The sequence below is a fragment of the Anabrus simplex genome, chromosome 1, assembly GCF_040414725.1.
Source record: "Anabrus simplex isolate iqAnaSimp1 chromosome 1, ASM4041472v1, whole genome shotgun sequence".
NCBI lineage: Eukaryota > Metazoa > Arthropoda > Insecta > Orthoptera > Tettigoniidae > Anabrus > Anabrus simplex.
Window position 1 is genome coordinate 401,045,570 of NC_090265.1, and position 18,408 is coordinate 401,063,977.

The window sequence follows — 18,408 nt, forward strand, 5'->3', positions numbered from 1 at the left end:
GCAGGGGGATATTAGCTCTCACCATTGCAGTGCACAGGTCTATAGAAAATTGTTGTTGGTCGCTGTTTACAGTGGACAGGTAGAAAAGCTGCGATGACATCACTTTCTGTACTCGTGTCAAATGCATCGCAGTATTTCTGTGTTGATCTATATGGTATCTTTTCACATTTGATCTTAAAAATAATAAAATTGACTTACATTACAATGTTCCCAAATCTTAAATTTCTACAGGTGGACTAATTGGCAATAATGCATAGTATAATCATGCATTTGTTTCATAAAAAAAAGAAAAAGGCTATTAGAGGTGATGTTTCTAGAAGTACAAGATATTCAAGTAGGAACAAGAGAATTCGTAATTTACATGGAAATATGTCCTCAGAAATGTTCAGTTATAATGTGGCAGTTTCCTGTCCAGTTCACCGGGCGAAAAAATAATAAAAATGACGTGAAATAATACCTGAGTAGCGTAGAGGGGAGGTCCTTCCTATATGATTGCCAGGGACTCGCCAAGCTGCCCCTAGCTGTATTGTTACTTATATAGGAGAATTAAAATGGAGGCACTAAAAATCTCAGATTTGTGAACATTTTATATGTTGCTATTCGTCGGCTTTGGTCAGCCGGGTCAACTGCCATGAAGACTATTTTCTGTTGCCTGCAATAGATCCTGCATCATGTGTGCCCACAAGGCTGCCAGCCTCTTTGAAAATTAGAAAGCCGCGTGATTTGAAACTGTCGTGGCATGCGCCCATAACCTTAGTTTTCGTCAGAGTTTAGCAAGACTCTAGGTGGGATGCTAGAGCTTACCCACCCCAGACTCTTTTTGCTTGCCCCTCCCCGCCAGCACAACGGTTACTAACCGGACCTTACCAATCCAGACCAACGGTCTTTTCACTGGTCTGATCTTGTAAAGATAGTCTTTGCAGTCTTGTAAAACACGCTGTCACATCGTTCAAGCCGTACCACCCTGTATGTCTAGCCTCTGTGACACCGTCATAGCGGCACCACATTCGATCTCCATCCTTTGTTTCGCGAAGGCTTAGCGGAAGCGTAATAGAGTTCACTAGAGCCTACACATAGCACTAGTGAAAGTTACTAAAGATTTTCAAAAAATTAAATTTCAGTTTTAGTTCGCGTCTGTGGTGTAGTAGTTAGCGTGATTAGTCGCCACCCACGGAGGCCCGGGTTCGATTTCCGGCTCTGCCACGAAATTCGAAAAGTGGCACGTGGGCTGGAACGGGGTCCACTCGGCTTTGGGGGGTCAACTGAGTAGAGGTGGGTTTGATTCCCACCTCAACCATCCTCGAAGTGGTTTTCCGTGGTTTCCCACTTCTCCTCCAGAGAAATGCCGGGATGTTATCTACGATAACTTAAGAACGCGGCCAATTCCTTCCCTCTTCTTTGCCTGTCCCTTCCAATCTTCCCATGCCTTCACAAGGCCCGTTTAGCACAGAAGGTTTGGGCCAGGTACTAGTCCTCCTCCCCAGTTGTATCCCCCAACCAAAGTCTCGTGCTACAGGACACTGCCCTTGAGACAGTAGAGGTGGGATCGTTCGCTGAGCCCCAGGGAAAAACCTACCCTAGAGGGTAAATAGATTAAGAAAGAAAGAAAGAAAGAAAGAAAGAAAGAAAACATTTCAGTTGTGAATCTCTATTTTTACAGGAAATGAATCAGAGTTTAAAATACCGATTTTTAATATTCATCCACTCTGTGCGTTCTAACTCCTCGTTTAGTAATTAAATGATTATTTAAATTTTAGCAATATAAGTTATTGAAAGTTCACGACTAATACAGCATTGAAACAAAACAACTTTCCACAATACGTAATTTAATAGGCCTATAAATGCTACAATGCAATGCGATCGTAGTTCAGTCACAAAAAAGGATAAAAGTAACAAATGAACTTTCCTCCTTACAGCAAGCTTGGCAGAAGACTACCCTTCCATCCGTAGTGAAATTGGGATCACCTGTGATCCACCGCTTCAGCCAGTAGGACTTCGACGATTTTTCTTTGCAATTAAGTTACAATTCTTTTTGCGTCACGCCGACACAGATAGGTCTTATGGTGCCAAAGGTATGGGGAAGGTCTAGGAGTGGGAAGGAAGCGAGCGTGGCATTAATTAAGGTACATCCCCAGCATTTGCCTGGTGTGAAAATGGAAAACCACGGAAAAACCTCGTCAGGGCTGCCAACAGTGGGGCTCGAACCCACTATCTCCCGGATGCAAGCTCACAGCTGCACGCCCCTAAGCGCACAGCCAACTCGCCTGGTGATTTTTCTTTGGGCATTGCCACAGACACACTACTTCTTCACAATAAATCACAACACGTTCTGAAGATAAAGCGTAGCGTACAACAGTTCACATAGAGAAGGAGGTATAAGGGATATGGGTTGTGCAACGTAGTTCGACATTGTCAAATTGTTCCTTGTTTCTCCTGATGGAAATTTCCCAAGAACTATTTCTGGTAACTTCCGGGAATTTCCATTTTTGTTCATGGTGCAAACAGATCTTGAGAAATGAGAAGGTAATTCTGTCGAGCACATCAGATACTGGAAGAAAATCGGCTTCTTTAAAATAGATTAAAAAGGCATCAAATAGGCAAATATACTCAAAATAGGTACAAACCCCTGAAATAGGCATTTATAGGCACTATAAAACCAACGAAATCTAGCTTAAAGGACCCCCAAATGGATTTACGGTATATCTCAAAAGCCTACGTTTCTGAACACAGGAATAAAATAGGCAAATAGGCAAATTCCCGTCTCTAGTTATCGGTAACAAATGGCCCATCCGGTTGAACTCCAGGGTAGGTCTCCATATTTGAGGTGTAAAACATCTGTGAATCCACCATGGCAAAAATCTTGAGACCATACTTTGCTGGCTTCTCTGCCATATACTGCCTGAAACTGCACTGCCCTCGAAAAGACTCGAGCATCTCATTAACTGTGACGTACTCTCCTACAGAATAGCAAACAATGCAGCGCTGTACAAAGCCCTAAAATATTTCTTGTATCGCTGCCAATTTATCGACATATTTCCTTTCATTTCTCGTCTGAGCATCATCAAATCGGAGACATCTCAAAAGTAAGTAAAATCTCCGGTATGACATCACTAGACGAAATATTTCTGGAGCTGTCCCATCCGTCGTCCACAAATCTTCAACATTTTGATGAGAGGACTTCATCACACCGGATAAGTAAAGTGATCCTATAAGAGTCCTGATTTCATCAATGTTGGTATCCGCAGCATCCCTCTCCCGAGAATAATTAGCTCTCGTAATGCGTAAGCGAACATTCGTATGAAACACAATTTTCTCCAACACAATGTCTGGGAAGTAGAGAGCCCACAATTCACATACCGTCTTCGCATTCTGTGCAACGCGTGTAACACCTGGTGGATGAATCACGATGTTTCTTTTCTTCCTATGTTTGTTGGGTTGAGGGGGATGAATATTCCACAGAGTAACGTCACCAACATATTGAGGAGCAGGCTCGACTGGCTGATGAGGAACGGCTTCGTCCCCAGAAACATCAGATGCGCTGTCGTGATCGCTGTCGTGATCGCTGTTGGCGGGTTGCTCTGTATCTGAGTACTCAGAATCTTCATTATTGCCTTCAGCTAAGAGAACTGCTTCATCATCCGACTCCTCTAATAACCAATTACAAATCATGGAATCTTGATTCATGACTTGTAGGCTAATATGATAAGAAGAATGTTGAAATTGAAAAAAAATGTAACGCTAATGGTCGCTGTTGAGCGACTCCCTCACTTATAATGCACACTGGTCATTAACAATGCCTGGTTGCTAATGAAAGTCATGCCGCACCTTACAACCTTGTTGAACTTGCTCAGGAACATTCCAAAGGTCAGCTAGTCGGTGATTAAGAAGTATAGTGCTACTTAGCTTCGCACGGCACATCTTTAAAAAGGAAGGTGAGCGCTGCGCTCACCCTGCTGCCAACGGAGGGTTAATGTTTAATTTTTGGATTTGTGTTAACTGTTTGAAATTATTATTCTTTTTGTAGATTTGTTCAATGTGACATTGACTGCGAGTTTACAAACTCTTTTGTAGATCTAGAGTTAATGTTATGTGTTTAATTTTAAGTTTTTAGTTTGGGATTATAATTTTGCGTTAAACTACAGTATTGAACCCTTGAACTTACCATTCCATCGTTGGTCGGCCACAGCTGCTGCAGTAGAGCAATATAGAACTCTTAAATCTTGGGGTCGTAGCGGGAATATTTCGGTCACGATCTTAACCAAACGATGGGGTTCAGAAGAGAGCCTAACTACTTGAAATGAGGAGCAAATATGTGCTTACTAACTTTTATTGAATCAATTAACTGCACAAAAAAAAAATTATTTATATAAAATCCTTGATCAAGAAAAAATTTAATTATGTGACGTTTCAAACGCAGTCACATTGCATAGCGTTTGTTTTATTAGTTACAGTTTCGAAGAATTTTCTTTTGAGAAAAGTAGGAATGTCACAGATTAGTGGACAGCGAAAACTAGAAAAATGGAAAGAAAACCTGAAAAACGGGCACCTATTGATCCAAACGATAACTGAGAATTAATCCACACGATCCGTGGAAAATCTGACCTTCAACAAATAGAATTCCAGATTTACTCTTAATTACGGTTATCCACCAGTCAAATACCCTGTCGGATATGGAAACACCCGCCGAATGGACCCTTAATTGAACCAAATTGACCATCAGTTGCTTTGGATAGGTTGCGAAACATTACTGGAAAGCATGGTGTTCACTACAAGTTAACAGCAGCATTTACAATTAAAAATAAAATTTCACCATGTACTGTTATCTCGTGACACCCTTAAGTTATAGAATAATCCCGATGCTGAAACGTGCGTCACCCAAACAGCTGTTCAGAAGGAACAAACAATTCGATCCAAGAGGATCTTACGTTAGGTCGTTCTGAAGGAACAAAACTGTGAAATGCAGGAAACACTTATTCATCATGCATTTAGAAGAAATGCCAAACACTGAAGTTAAATAAAAATGGTAAATCACTTGAAAATTTTTCTTACAAAACCAACTTTCAGGTTATAAACGATTACGTTAAGTTTAATAAAATTACAAGTCCACATGGTAAAATAAAATAAAAAATTTAGGAATTCTTTCCTTTGCAACGACTACCATTACAGATCCATCTACTTATTGTTTGTCCCAACAAAATAACTACAAAGTTATTGATCGACCACAATAAACTACGTATTATAAAAATGAAAGAACAACAAAAATTGAAAAATAAAATATATTCCTGGCTGACAAATCGAACCCGCATTCGTAACTCAAGTCTCACGTAAATAAACTAAGTGTCAACACGCACACTAGCAAAGCAATCGGACATCAGAATGACAAAACAATTAAGTCCATAACTAAAATAAAATACTGAAGTTCAATGAACTCAAACACGCGTGGCACACTTCAATAAATATTCAATCACCGTTAGCTCAGTACCCAATATTGCCACTAGTGGTTCCATAATCTTAGCTAAACACCTTCCAGGTGGTAAGGGCTGTGCGCAAAACATGGCCTCAATATTACTTAGCTAACACTCTTCGCATTGCATACACTACTGCAGACGCTACCATCACTCAAGTCACTTCACAAAAACACCTAATCTAAGATTTGAGTATATACAGCCGACATCCTAAACCTATTGTCACCGAGCTTGATAGCTGCAGTTGCTTAAGTGCGGCCAGTATCCAGTAATCGGGAGATAGTGGGTTCGAGCCCCCTGTCGGCAGCCCTGAAGATGGTTTTCCGTGGTTTCCCATTTTCACTCCAGGCAAATGCTGGGGCTGTACCTTAATGAAGGCCATGGCTGCTTCCTTCCAATTCTTAGGCGTTTCCTATCCCCTCGTCGCCATAAGACCTATCTGTGTCGGCGCGACGTGAAGCAAATAGGAAAAAAACCCTATTGTCGGGCCTACCTAATGTATACACACCCTAACACTAACTTCTATGTACACACACACCTTCCTTAACCTATCGTTGAGCGTAAACTGGGACGTCTTATCAGTATACTCCTAGGATAACATGTGGCGTCCTAAATCTATTGTCGAGCGTAAACTGGGTTGTCTGCGCTTCCTCTAGAATGTCAGGCGAAATCGTAACTTCAAACACACTCTTAGATATTTTAGCTCTAAACCTTGTCGAAATTAATAGCACACAATGAAACAAATCTTGCCACAGAATGAACACAAGTTGGGAAATGTAACTAAGTCCCTATCTTGTTAACAAAACGTGAAATTGAAAAATAAATAACGCGTGGCAAGCAATCCATAACTCAAACACGATCTCGACATGCGCAATGAAGTTTGGAAAAATAATAATGACTTTCAACACACGTCTAACATTACGTGAATATCGTCAAAACAGTAATCATCACCAACGCAAAAATCCACGCTGTAACTCTAGGGTGAGGCCCAAACTTTGCCTACTATCTCACTGTTCCAAATATCCATATCCATAAACCATTCAGTGAGGTGAAATTCAATGAATCTACACAGCCAAACTATCGCTTTAATAACATCCAATATCTCATCCCACAATGTTTCTGATTTAATGATAAATTACCATCTCATAATATATGAAATTTACTGAGTGGAAATTTGTTATAACAGTCAAATCATCAACCGTGTATTCAGAATGCTCTTTTACCCTTGAGGTCGCCTGTAATGTTCATTATACTGACTTTACGTAAACTCGTCACTTGGACTTAACTGCCAAGAGCTACAATCTTCAACAGAAATGGTTTTTCACTGGGGATCTTAACTTGAAATCTTAATGTGTGTCGGAGAGCTCTCATTTCGAACCAACCTTAACTCGGTCAGCTGTTCCAGATTGTTAGTGGAATATACTACAGCCTGCCCCAGAAATATCACATTTAATATACAGCTTGTCTCAAAAATTCTTCGCCATCAGCAGATATAGCCTGTCTCCAAAATTCATCCTCATCGTCTCTCACGGCGGCATTACACATGAAATACAGGCTTCCTCTGCCTTCAACATCTATGCAACTCTTATCTCAACATATCATTCCGGCACAATCCATTTTTTTTGCTTCAAAACTTTTTCAAACCTCAATCCTCTTGTGACAAACAACTTTTATAAAAATCCTTTTTCATTTATTTTTACTACAACTTTCGGACCTCAGGAATACAACAACACACCATGATTTCCCATATCACCGACATACACGATGTCACAAAATTACCTTCCCACGAAAAAAACATAACTTTATCAGACTTCACTGGATTTCGAGACAACGCAAATCTTACTGAACATAACTGTTAAATACACTTTTAACATAGAAAAATTTTATCCTGCAGAAATTATTATTATTATTATTTCGACAAAAATTTTCTGAACTCATACGATATTCGAAATTAGGGCATTCACCGCGACTACATTATCGTTGTCACCTTCCTGACTTTACTCAAACTTGAATATTATCTCAAAGAATATTAACACATTATTTAAACTTCCCATTTTATAATTTCTCAACATGAATTTTACAGCTCTGAAGAGTTTCACACGACGACCAGAAATGTAACACATTTGCCTGATCATTATCAAATGTTAATCCGACACACGCATTGAAAATGTATTGGGACAAACAAATTCTAAGTACAACATTGATAAAAATATAGTCACAGACCTGTAATTATAGCCGCCTTGGAGATTCTGGCCGCATTTAGCCAACCTATCTCGTGCTTAGCCTTTCATGGCTATATTTGACATCATCTTCTTATATATATCTTAAGCCTACAGATTTTTACAGTAGGTGTCGATTAACACTGCAAATACCGCACTTTCTTCACGTTTAACATGCGACGAGCACGCGTCTTAAATGGCGACTGCCACAGTTTTCCCAGGACCCTGCTTTCGTTCACACTACTGCTGGCCAGGTGTTCCAAACAGATAAGAAAATCAGACCTCACTGCTAGCCTCCAGACTTTCCGTTTACAAATATCAAACACATATGCATTTGTAATACGGAGAGAAACTCAGCTACGTATTTTAACCAAATATCTAAACCTTCAAAGTTTTCATCGGCGGCAGTTCAGGAAAATTTCTATCACCTTCCATTAATATTCTGCTTGAACCATTGACACAAATATATAACAAAGTACTTTCAGAACAAAACCCCGCACTTTCTTGCAGACGAGCGACGTGGGTTTCATCGTTCAAACCATCAGACAGAGTGTGAAAAATAGGCAGAGGGAGGGGTTTCTTTTGTACCCTCTGGGAGGGGCGCCACCCTATCCACGAGGCTCGGTTTTGCAATCTGCTAATTCCACATCCACTGGACCAATTTTCTTGAAATTTATTCCATACATTCGGACATATTTATAATTCACCATGGTGTTAATTTCATATTTTTCCCTTACGTGCAAGGGGCATAATGAATTATTTCTGCCCTGGAGTTTCGCGGCTTTTCTTCATGAAAATGACCTCGCCACGTGTCGCCGATCCGCGAGTAGGACGCAAATGTTCCCCCAGGCTTAACTGCATTTATATTTACCCTGGGGATTCTATCTTCACATACGGTTTATAAATAATTTAGATCATTTATTCCTGGATATATCATGTCGCCAAAATCTCTTGTTATGAAGGATTTTTTGAAATTGACAAATTATTCATTACTCGAGGTCCACCGAAGTGTCCCGGCATTTCACGAGCTCGCGGCTCTCTTGTCACGGAGAGTTCGTTCCCACGAGACAGAGGCTCTTGAAATAAAAACATGGCTACTCCCAAAAAAGTTGTTCGTAGCTGAAATAAATATTTGGAATTATTATTATAGTTTTAATTGTAGAATTATGGGTTCAGTATAACCCCTATTTTGAGTGACCTCGATTTAGCGTAAATCCATATTAAACAGAAGAAATTTCAAGTCCCGAAAATCTGTCCAGTAGTTTTTGAGCCCATTTGAGCCGAACAAACAAATATTAATTTTTATATATTAGAGTAACAAAGATATTTACAGTAAGATACAAATGCTCACAACTAGAAGAGCAACTGGAATTGATAAGATTTCTTAGGATATACTAAAGGCAGTGCGTTGAGATATACAGTAGTACCATATCTGAAGTACCTAGGTGGTTACTGTTTGCACGAAAGAGAGCTATACCAAATGAATGGGGAGTTGCCTTAGTAGTCCCTTTGTATAAAGAAAAGAGTGATAAACATAAAACCGATAGTTTCAGGCCAGTTGGCTTGAGATATGTTTCATGTAAGCTGTGGGAAACCATTCTTTCTGATTATCTTAGACATGTCTGCAAAATTACTAAGTGGTTTGATAGAAAGCAGTTTGGGTTTAGGAAAAGTTATTCTGCTGAAGCTTAACTGGTAGGATTCCAGCAAGATATAACAGATATTTTAGATTCAGTAGGTCAAATGGACTTTGTTGCTGTTGACGTATGTAAACTATTTGATAGGGTAGGTCAGTGGTATTCAAACTTTTTAGTTGGCTTACCAAGAAAATCCAATTTATTTTATCTTCATACCCCTGAAGTACAAGTATATTGTGATTATACCGGAAATAACAAATTATTGTTGCTGTATGCCTGATAATATTAACCATCTTCTGAAGCTTATCCCGCCTGCTCAGGGTCCCTGCTCGTACTGAGGCACGAAAGAGTTATGGCTGAGATTTAAGCTTGCATGCCCTTCCTGCACTATGGGATTCTCAATTGAAAATCCCACCCCAGCAACACGGGGAATCAAACCAAGGCATCACCACATCATTTAGCCTATGGGCTTTAATGTCCCAATTTTTAATGCGTACCTGTGTGTTTTAATTTCTTCAGGGAATGCTGTGTGTTAACACTACTTAGCACCATCAGATCAGTGCGTATTTTGCATGTCAAAATCTAGAGGGCTTAAAAAATATTTCCCCTCTTCAGCTGATAGTTTAAGATTAATTTTCAATTATGTGTAAATTATTCTACATTAAGTAGTTGAAGATGTCCCAAATTAAGGGACGAAACATGTACTCATTTATATCTTAGTAAACTAATTTCGCTGATTGTATGTATTGGAAAGGTGGACTATTACATCTCTTGTTTGAATATCAGTACGAAATCAAATATGAAATGCTGTATTTACTCGCCTGTTAGGCCCCCCTTTTCCCCACTTTTACAGCCAAAAAATGTAAAAGTGTGGGGGGGGGGGTGTCCAATATGTGATAACCTCAAATTTTGTGCAGTGAACACATGACTTCTAGGCTATAAAGAGCTATAAATTGTACATGCAAACATTCTACACTGTTCTTTAACAAACCTATGAATGTATTTGAGTTATACTGGGCATTTTCGTTGGGAGGCAGTATTTCTAAATGTAAAAAGTCAATAAATGGTGAACACAACTTTTAGGCCTGCATATCTGTTAGGTCATCAGCCCAGAGGAAACCCCAAAAACCAATGGCAGCACCAAAATGAGGCGTACTAGGCAATATGAGGAGTGAGGTAGTTTGCCATTGCTTTCCTCACTGGGTCAGAAAGTACTATTGCAGCACGACTGACCCTATGAGCAGTACCTTTCATAACACTCAGATGCACTAGTCATGCTCTGAATGTCATTACTCAGCACTGCCCATACCCCAGCAACTTCCATATTGTCACAGCCATGGATGTTGACTGGGACTTCGGTGGAAGCTACACTGTACTCTGGCCTGTGCCAAGAGATGGATGCAAAAAAAAGTACTGTATCCATCAAGAAATGACAGCAGGCATATAAAGTAAATATCCGTTTTAGTTACTCATATCACGTATTTCGTTTCATCTCATTAATTCCTCTGATGAGGTTGACGCCAGGAAGGGCATACGGTCGTTAAAACTTTCTACAAAGATTCGTCTCACTTCATACTTGACCCCCTAGGGTATCTTCTTATCATATTATGCAATATTGATATAAAATAACTCAATGGCCAGTCATTTGTTTCTGTCAGTTGAGCAATAAGCCTACCACACAGTAAACCTGATTACTGCTTTCATTTTAATTGTCTTGAGCCGCTTGGTCATGGCTAACTTCTTGCTTGCTACCGGTGTGTCGTCATTCCAAGTGACGTCATCTTCACTGCTATCTCGTCACCCATGCCTTGCATTCGAGACCGAGAGCGTTCAAGGTCCCGTCTTTTTGAACCTTTTAAAAACAGTTTCGTTCCCGACTATGGAGTCCAAACTGTGTGAAGCTATTCTCAAATTGTTTTTGGAGATGGTCTCTGATATTCCCAGCTGGTGTAAGTGTTGCAGAAGCCACTCCTTCTGAGTAAAGCTGTGTTGTTGAAAGCATATCAAACCACCAGCTGATAACTAGCGTGTGTTAAGAGTTGTATTTCCGAATGTAATATATAGTGACTGGAACCATTCTTTTGATAACTGCGGCTGTTGAAAGCCAGACCCTTATTTTTAAGTATATTTCATGCCTGTTCTCTACATTTATGACGTCACGATTCACCTAAACATCTGTAAATGAGATAAGAGGGACTGCATTGTTTAGGTTAGGTATTGCCAGGATAGTACCAAAAGTTCCACGATGGAAAGAATAAAAATAACAGGAAAGTTTGCCACTTTTATGGATATCTACAGGTGTGGCGGTAATGCTTTTATTATTATAATGTTTAATTTTGTAATTTCGTTATCTCCCATTTTTTAAAATTAAAGCATACCCTAATATGTTTTGTTTGGCATCTCCAAAAATCGATGAAAGTAGGTGAGGACATAAAAAAATCAATATTATTATAAATCAATATTATTATAATTTGTTAGGTATATTGGTGAGTAAAACAATTGTGATGGGATAACGTTTTAAACCTACATCTCTCCCAAAAAAACCTATATTAGCCCGAGTTACGAGATATTAAATGATCACTTTGTTAATGATCTCGCTTGCCTATAGTAATAGGCCTAGCAACAACCGTGAATATTTCTTAACTAAAGTAAACTTGTTTCCTCATCCCACGGTGGTCCAGCTCTTTTTTTAGACAGGGCCTCAGTGGAAGGGAGTTGCCTGTACCATTTTTACCTCAAATCAACCTTCCTCCCATTTGTAAATCTCTGGCAATACGTTACCGGGAATAAACTCATGCTTCCGAGAATGGCAGCCAATTGTGCTAACCATTATGCTGGCAGACATTCTTGACTACAAAACACAATACTGATGTGGGCTTGCAATGCGCGGGTCGGACACAAAACTATTCAGCTATTTGTGCAACGTAATCCGACCTACATTACGAAACACAGATGTGCCGCATGACTTTGACGCATGTTTTCATTGCGTGGGTCGTATGAACGAAACTATTCACAAATTTGTGTGATGTCATCAGAGCTGCATAAGGCTTGTACCTGCTTTGAATCATAATCGTTGTTCTTTTCTGACGAATTACATTGGGGGGTCTTATATGCAAGATTTATTTTTTCATCTCGAAAAGCCAAGGAGGGTCTAATACGCATGGGGGTCTTATACACAAGTAAATGTATATTTTATGTAATCAAACCAAGGTCGTTGGGATGCCAGGCAAGCAGCACCATCCTGTTCTCCAATATGACAGGAATGTATTGGATATATGTATATCATCGCTGGGCAGAGGAAATCTTCCGGAGTAAACTTTATAGAAGAAGCCCAAAACTGAGTGGTGAGCAATGGCTGAAGAACTTTTCCTGCCATTTCAGTAGTTAATGATAGCTCAGTTATTCGACCATTGGAAACTTCTGTTCCCTTCACAAGACTGTGTATCACCGGCTTTGAGAGGTTGCTCTGTATGCTCGGCGACCTGCCAGATACATTCTCCTTACACAAAGGCACTGGATGGCTCGTTGAATGTGGTGTCGTGCTCATCTTGATTGGACCCATAAACAGTGGGGTAGTGTCCTGTTCATGGATGAGTCACGCGTTAGCCTGGAGAGTGACTCTCACTATCTGTTCATCTGGCGCGCCCCTGGGACACATTACGATCCTGCCTATATTGTGGAAAGGGACCGATACAGCAGCGCCAGTATTCACTACTGGGGCGGTATCACGTTAGGAGCACGTAGTCCACTGCCTCTGTTTCCTAGGGATACTGTAATGGGTGCTGTCTATGACATCCTGTAACAGTACGTGCAGCTTTTACATGGTGCATATGGACCTAGTTTCCATCTCATGGACGATAATGCATGCCGACACACTGGCCTGGTGGGTGAGTACCTGCAACGTGAGGACATTGCACGTCTAGAGTGGTCAGCTCACTCCCCAGACTTAAACATGCATGGAACACTCTAGGTTGAAGGATTACAGCCCTAACACTGCCACCACAGACCATTGTTGATCTACAAAGTGCTTGTCCAGCAGTGGGATGCGTTACTGCAAACCCTGCTGGACAACCTGATCCAGAGTATGGGGAGCTGTTGTGCATCCTATATTGCCATACAAGGTTATAAGGTCATCACGTCCCCTATTGACATTCTGTATGCCACCGGTGGGGCAATACCACGCATGGTCATTTCCACCCACTGTCCATGTCTGGTTTCCTGTATACCTGTTATCAGTAACCTTGTGTCACGAGTCATATTGTTGCCAGGGCACCTTTTAGAGCACCTTTGTCTTACTATGGATCTCAAAGATCCCTCAACTTATGGACGAGTTTATATCCAAGTATAATTATTAATGGAACAATTACTATTGTACTATATACACTTCTACTGAAGAAAAATTGAAGTGAATGAGTGGATTTTGAAAAAAAAAAAAGGGGGGGGGGGCAGTGCTGAATAAATAAGCATATTTACATACCTAGTCAATGGGATTGATGGGCTAGTTTCAATGAAGCTAGGTGGTTTATGCTTGGACAAATGCTGGTGACTGCAAGGATAAGGACTGGTTCAGGATTCAAGCAATTTGTGTGTTTGTTTTTTGAGTTGTGAGCACTGAGAAGCCTTGTTCACAGAGATACGTTGATGGAAATGGAAGAAGTTTGGAAATATCAATGTCACTCAGTTCTGTGAATTCTTTGCCTGCTGAAGTCCAGAAGTCACTGATTGACTTGTCTTCATAGGATGACTTCAATGACCTGTCAACCGATGTTTCAATTAAATCCTACTTCAGTTTGAGTGGAAGTTCAGATTATTGATTGTCATGAATTCTTGTATTTCTTCTTGGTTCAGTTTGCTATGTTTCTTTAAGTTTATTTCACAGGTTTCAATGACAGGAATGCTAGGATACATATTATGTCAAAAGAGTGGATAGAATAGTGTGATTGAATCTTAATGTCTTTGATTTTGTTAACTAATTCTGTAGTATTTCTATAGATTTTTTTAACCAGAAAACCATAATTTCTATTGTATAATCTCTGGATGAATTGAGATACCTTATATAGAGAACTAGGTCTAAGGTTAATAATGGGTTGCATTGGTATGCCGACTTTCTGGATTTTGGATAATGCTTTTGCTTTTGGTAATCCTGGGTTCATATTACTGGGTTTTAGACATTCTTGATTGTTTAATAGGAATGATGTGTTTTTGAAATTTTGTTTCAAATTTTGTTGGATGCTGAGTATGGGATCTTTTTTAACTGTGTTAAATGAACTGTTGGAAAAAATTTGCTTCGTTTTGTAAATCTCATTTTTATTAATAATGACTATGGAATTACCTTTATCTGCTTTGGTGATGATGAGGATTTGTTATGGATTTGTTTTTGAGGAATTAAATTGTTATGGTTGGTAATTTTTTTGTAAGTTAATGATGTTATAACTTACTTCGTTTTAGCTTTGAATCTGACCTCGTCTTGTTTGTCTAAGGGAAGTTTACTGATAGCTAATTCATTTTCTATTGTAGTAATGATGATGTTATTTAGTTTAATGGGTTTGGGCCAGTTATGTGTTTATGATTCTTGCTCAATATTGTGGTTTCAATATCATTAAGAGCAACATTTGTTAAGTCAGTAGTTAGAGGGTGAAATTTCTGTAATGTGGTGTTAGTGGTTCGTGTCATGTGTTTGAACTTGGGAATGGATGCTGCACCTTTCAATTTATTCAATTTTCTGTCCAAACCTTGCTGTTTACGGGACAAGATGCGTAGTAGTTTTTGATTTACATGTAATTGAAAAGAATCCTATTGAAGTTTGGGTACATTTTTTTGTGACTTCTAAATGGGTTAAGACAAAGAATGTTACAAGTGTTTATTAATTTCCACATATTCAATACAAGGTGAGTTCTTGTGATTAAGAATTATATCTTGTCATATTAATTACAGGGACGTGTTTCGCCCATTATATGGGCATCATTCGCCTTAATCTCATACCTGTAGGATAAAAATCAGGATCCTGATTGTTCTTAATCGAAGTTCTGAAGAAAAAAATACATATCATAAAGTTGAGATACTTGTTGTAGGTAGTTGTTTAACATTTATGTACTAAAATAGTCTAAAAGATGAAAGAGTAGGATGACTGTTGTTACAACACTCGTACCATAAAATCTTTTTTTAAACTTTACAATCAGTCCTTATTTATAACATTTAAGAATGTCAATGGCTAAAACTGTGATATCAGGTTGCATGTTGTAAGTTGTATATGAACACTTTTTTGGTGCGTTAAATGGAACCTGGTTAAAGGTGCTCCATAGTGGTTGAGTGCGTAAAATTTTAATTAGAACATGAACTGCTTGATCTTTAGATAATGATGTAGAAAAGCATTTTAGATCACTGTTAGTGGAGGTTAAGTTGTAAAGCTGTTAGACTCTTGAAGTTGTTAGGGCTGTTAATCTCGTATGATAAGATGTTCGTTGCAGAAGTGAGGAAGGGTTCTCGACTGTGTGTAGCCATATTAATCTTAGCTTGAAGATGTGACTGCGGCTTCTTATATTGATAGTTGAAAGGGAATACTCAGGTTTGATGTAGATTAGAGCTTGGATGTTGACTTTTACTACTGAGGAATGTGTGGTGTATTGTCTGTAATGAGAGGAGAGTAAAATACTTAGGAATATTAAAGAAAGGATGAGTTTAAAGAAAAATGTTGTGTGTATATTCACTTACCCCTTCGACTGTTAAGATGTTGATCAGTTGCTATGGCAGCGTTGGAATGGCTGACGCTTGCGCTTCTAGTGTTGTATTGATGTGAGATTGGGGGGGGGTGGGGTGGATGGGAGGGTTGCGGGAAGATTGTGGGGGCAGACAGTGGGGGAGTCATGTTTATTTAAGTAGTAGGGGTCCATGATGATGATTTAAGATTGTTAAGAATGTTGTTAAATAAATAAATAAATTTATTGTTTCCAATAATTTGGGTAAAATCTCGTGTAAAGGATTTTTGACTTCACTTATATCATTGAGGTTTAGATTTTTGTTGTAGTATTGGTCTAAATATATATGTAAATGTTTTCTAGTTCATTCATCTAATTCTCTTTACCTACTCTTTTAATTATGTAAGGTCCTATTCTATAGTTGTGAATTGATGCCTTGTCTCCTTCATATGGGAACTCATAGCTGAAAATTTGTTGTGCTTGTTGGCATTATAGTGCTCCAAGTACCTTGTGTGAAAACTCGGGCCTGTTTGCCCGATAAACGAGACGTCATATTGTGTGCATGTGAGCCTGAGCCTGAGTAAATGTTACTGTTTGAATTGACTGTGTTGTGATTGAAAAATAATTTCTGGTTATTGTTTGTTGTTTTAAAGGCTATACTGGTGTTTTCTTTTTAAATGGGGTTTGAGACCTGGTAAATACCTGGATTGTTGTAGGTGAAGGTAACAAACTTGGATTTTTTGGGTCTGTCAGTGATGAGGTTTGTTGCTAATTTGAGTTTGACCTTGTTGATTAAACGGTTAATCATTTCTGGTTTATACCCATTTATTTTTGCCAAATTCTTAATATGATTGAGTTCTGTTTTTAGGTTCTTAGGTGATAGAGGGATTTTTAGGGCTCTGTAAACTAAACTGTAAAAGGTAGCCAGTTTATGGGAGTTAGGATGTGATGATGAATTTTTGATTGTTATTGGGGTGTGAGTAGGTTTCCTATATATTTGGAAATCAAAACTGTTATTACATGTTCCTGTGACATCTAGGAAATTTAAGGATCCATTGACCTCATCCTCTTTGGTGAACTTAATATTATAGTCAATGTTATTTAAAAAATCTGAAATTTTGTTGCTATTATTGAGTTCTTTATTGATTATTACGAACGTATCATCCACGTACCGAAGCCACAAGCTGAGGCCTTTTATTCTTGTCGTTATTTTATGATTTTCTAATGAATCCATATAGATGTCAGCCATGATGCCTGATAAGGGATCTCTCATAACCAGGCCATCTTGGTGGTAAATTAATAAACACTTGTAACATTCTTTGTCTTAACGTAGATTTCAATATGGACCCAAAATGAGAATTGTAACGTGCGATATTCTAAATGGATCTCATATAGCTTATGATTGAGGAAGACTTCATCCTGTACGGAAACTTTATTTTATCCCTGAGCCATATTTTATTGGTTAGGACTTGTGTTCTAGTAGGGTGAATTGAAATTCTGTGTCCCTTTTGAGCGGTTTTCAAGAAATTTGGATTTAAGTTTGATGTCTTGCACTGTTTCAAAAAGTCTCTATCTTTGCCAATTTGATCTATTCTGATCTTTAGGTCTAAATAATGGTAGGTGGTGTTTCTTGCTTGGTTAGCTTCAGTATCATAGAATAAGATAATTTATGTATTGACAAATATTCACAATTATAAGAATTGAAGGAAGGTCCACCTATTCAATACAAATTAATATTTGATGTAAGTTATATTTACATTAAATACATTATGGGACTGGTTTCGACCTGTTAAGGGTCATCCTCAGCCATTACAACTAAAATTGACAATATACACTGAGTGACCAAAAGTCATGGGAAGTCACTGAATGTGATGTTAATAACAAGTTGCTCCTCCACAAGCCCCCAAAATAGCAACAATACAGTGAGGCATTGACTCGACAAGGTATTGGAATCATTCTTTAGGGATCTGGACCCACCTGTCTCGCACTGCTACCCGCAATTGGTCTTATGTAGTTGGTGCGGGGTTCATGGAGCGTACACCAACATCAACAGCATCCCCCTGCCTGTCGTGAGAGGCGAATAGAAGGGGCGACCAAGGGATGATTGAATTAGAACCATGAAACTACTGTTGATTCGTACCATCATGCGAGGAACACCATGGGTTGCCTGTACTTGCGAGTAGTACCACTAAATTCGGTACGAAATAGGTTTGTGATTAGTAGCAGTAAAGAGACTGGCCAGGTGGGTTTCCAGTACCCGTGCGTCGTACCCATGTGAGCAACACCGCGGGTCTGGGTGTAGCCTGTGTGTTGTACCACTATATGAGCGGCACCGTGGGTCTGCGTTGCCTGTGATTAGTACTCCCTATGTGAGGAACACCACGGGGCCCTT

At 39.2% G+C, this 18,408-nt stretch overlaps 1 protein-coding gene across 1 annotated transcript in view; it reads left to right on the top strand.

The window, feature by feature from the left end:
- Positions 1–18,408, top strand: part of mus101 (mutagen-sensitive 101) — a 508,677-nt gene that overhangs the window by 71,624 nt on the left and 418,645 nt on the right. The gene's annotated exons all lie outside the window — the stretch shown is intronic.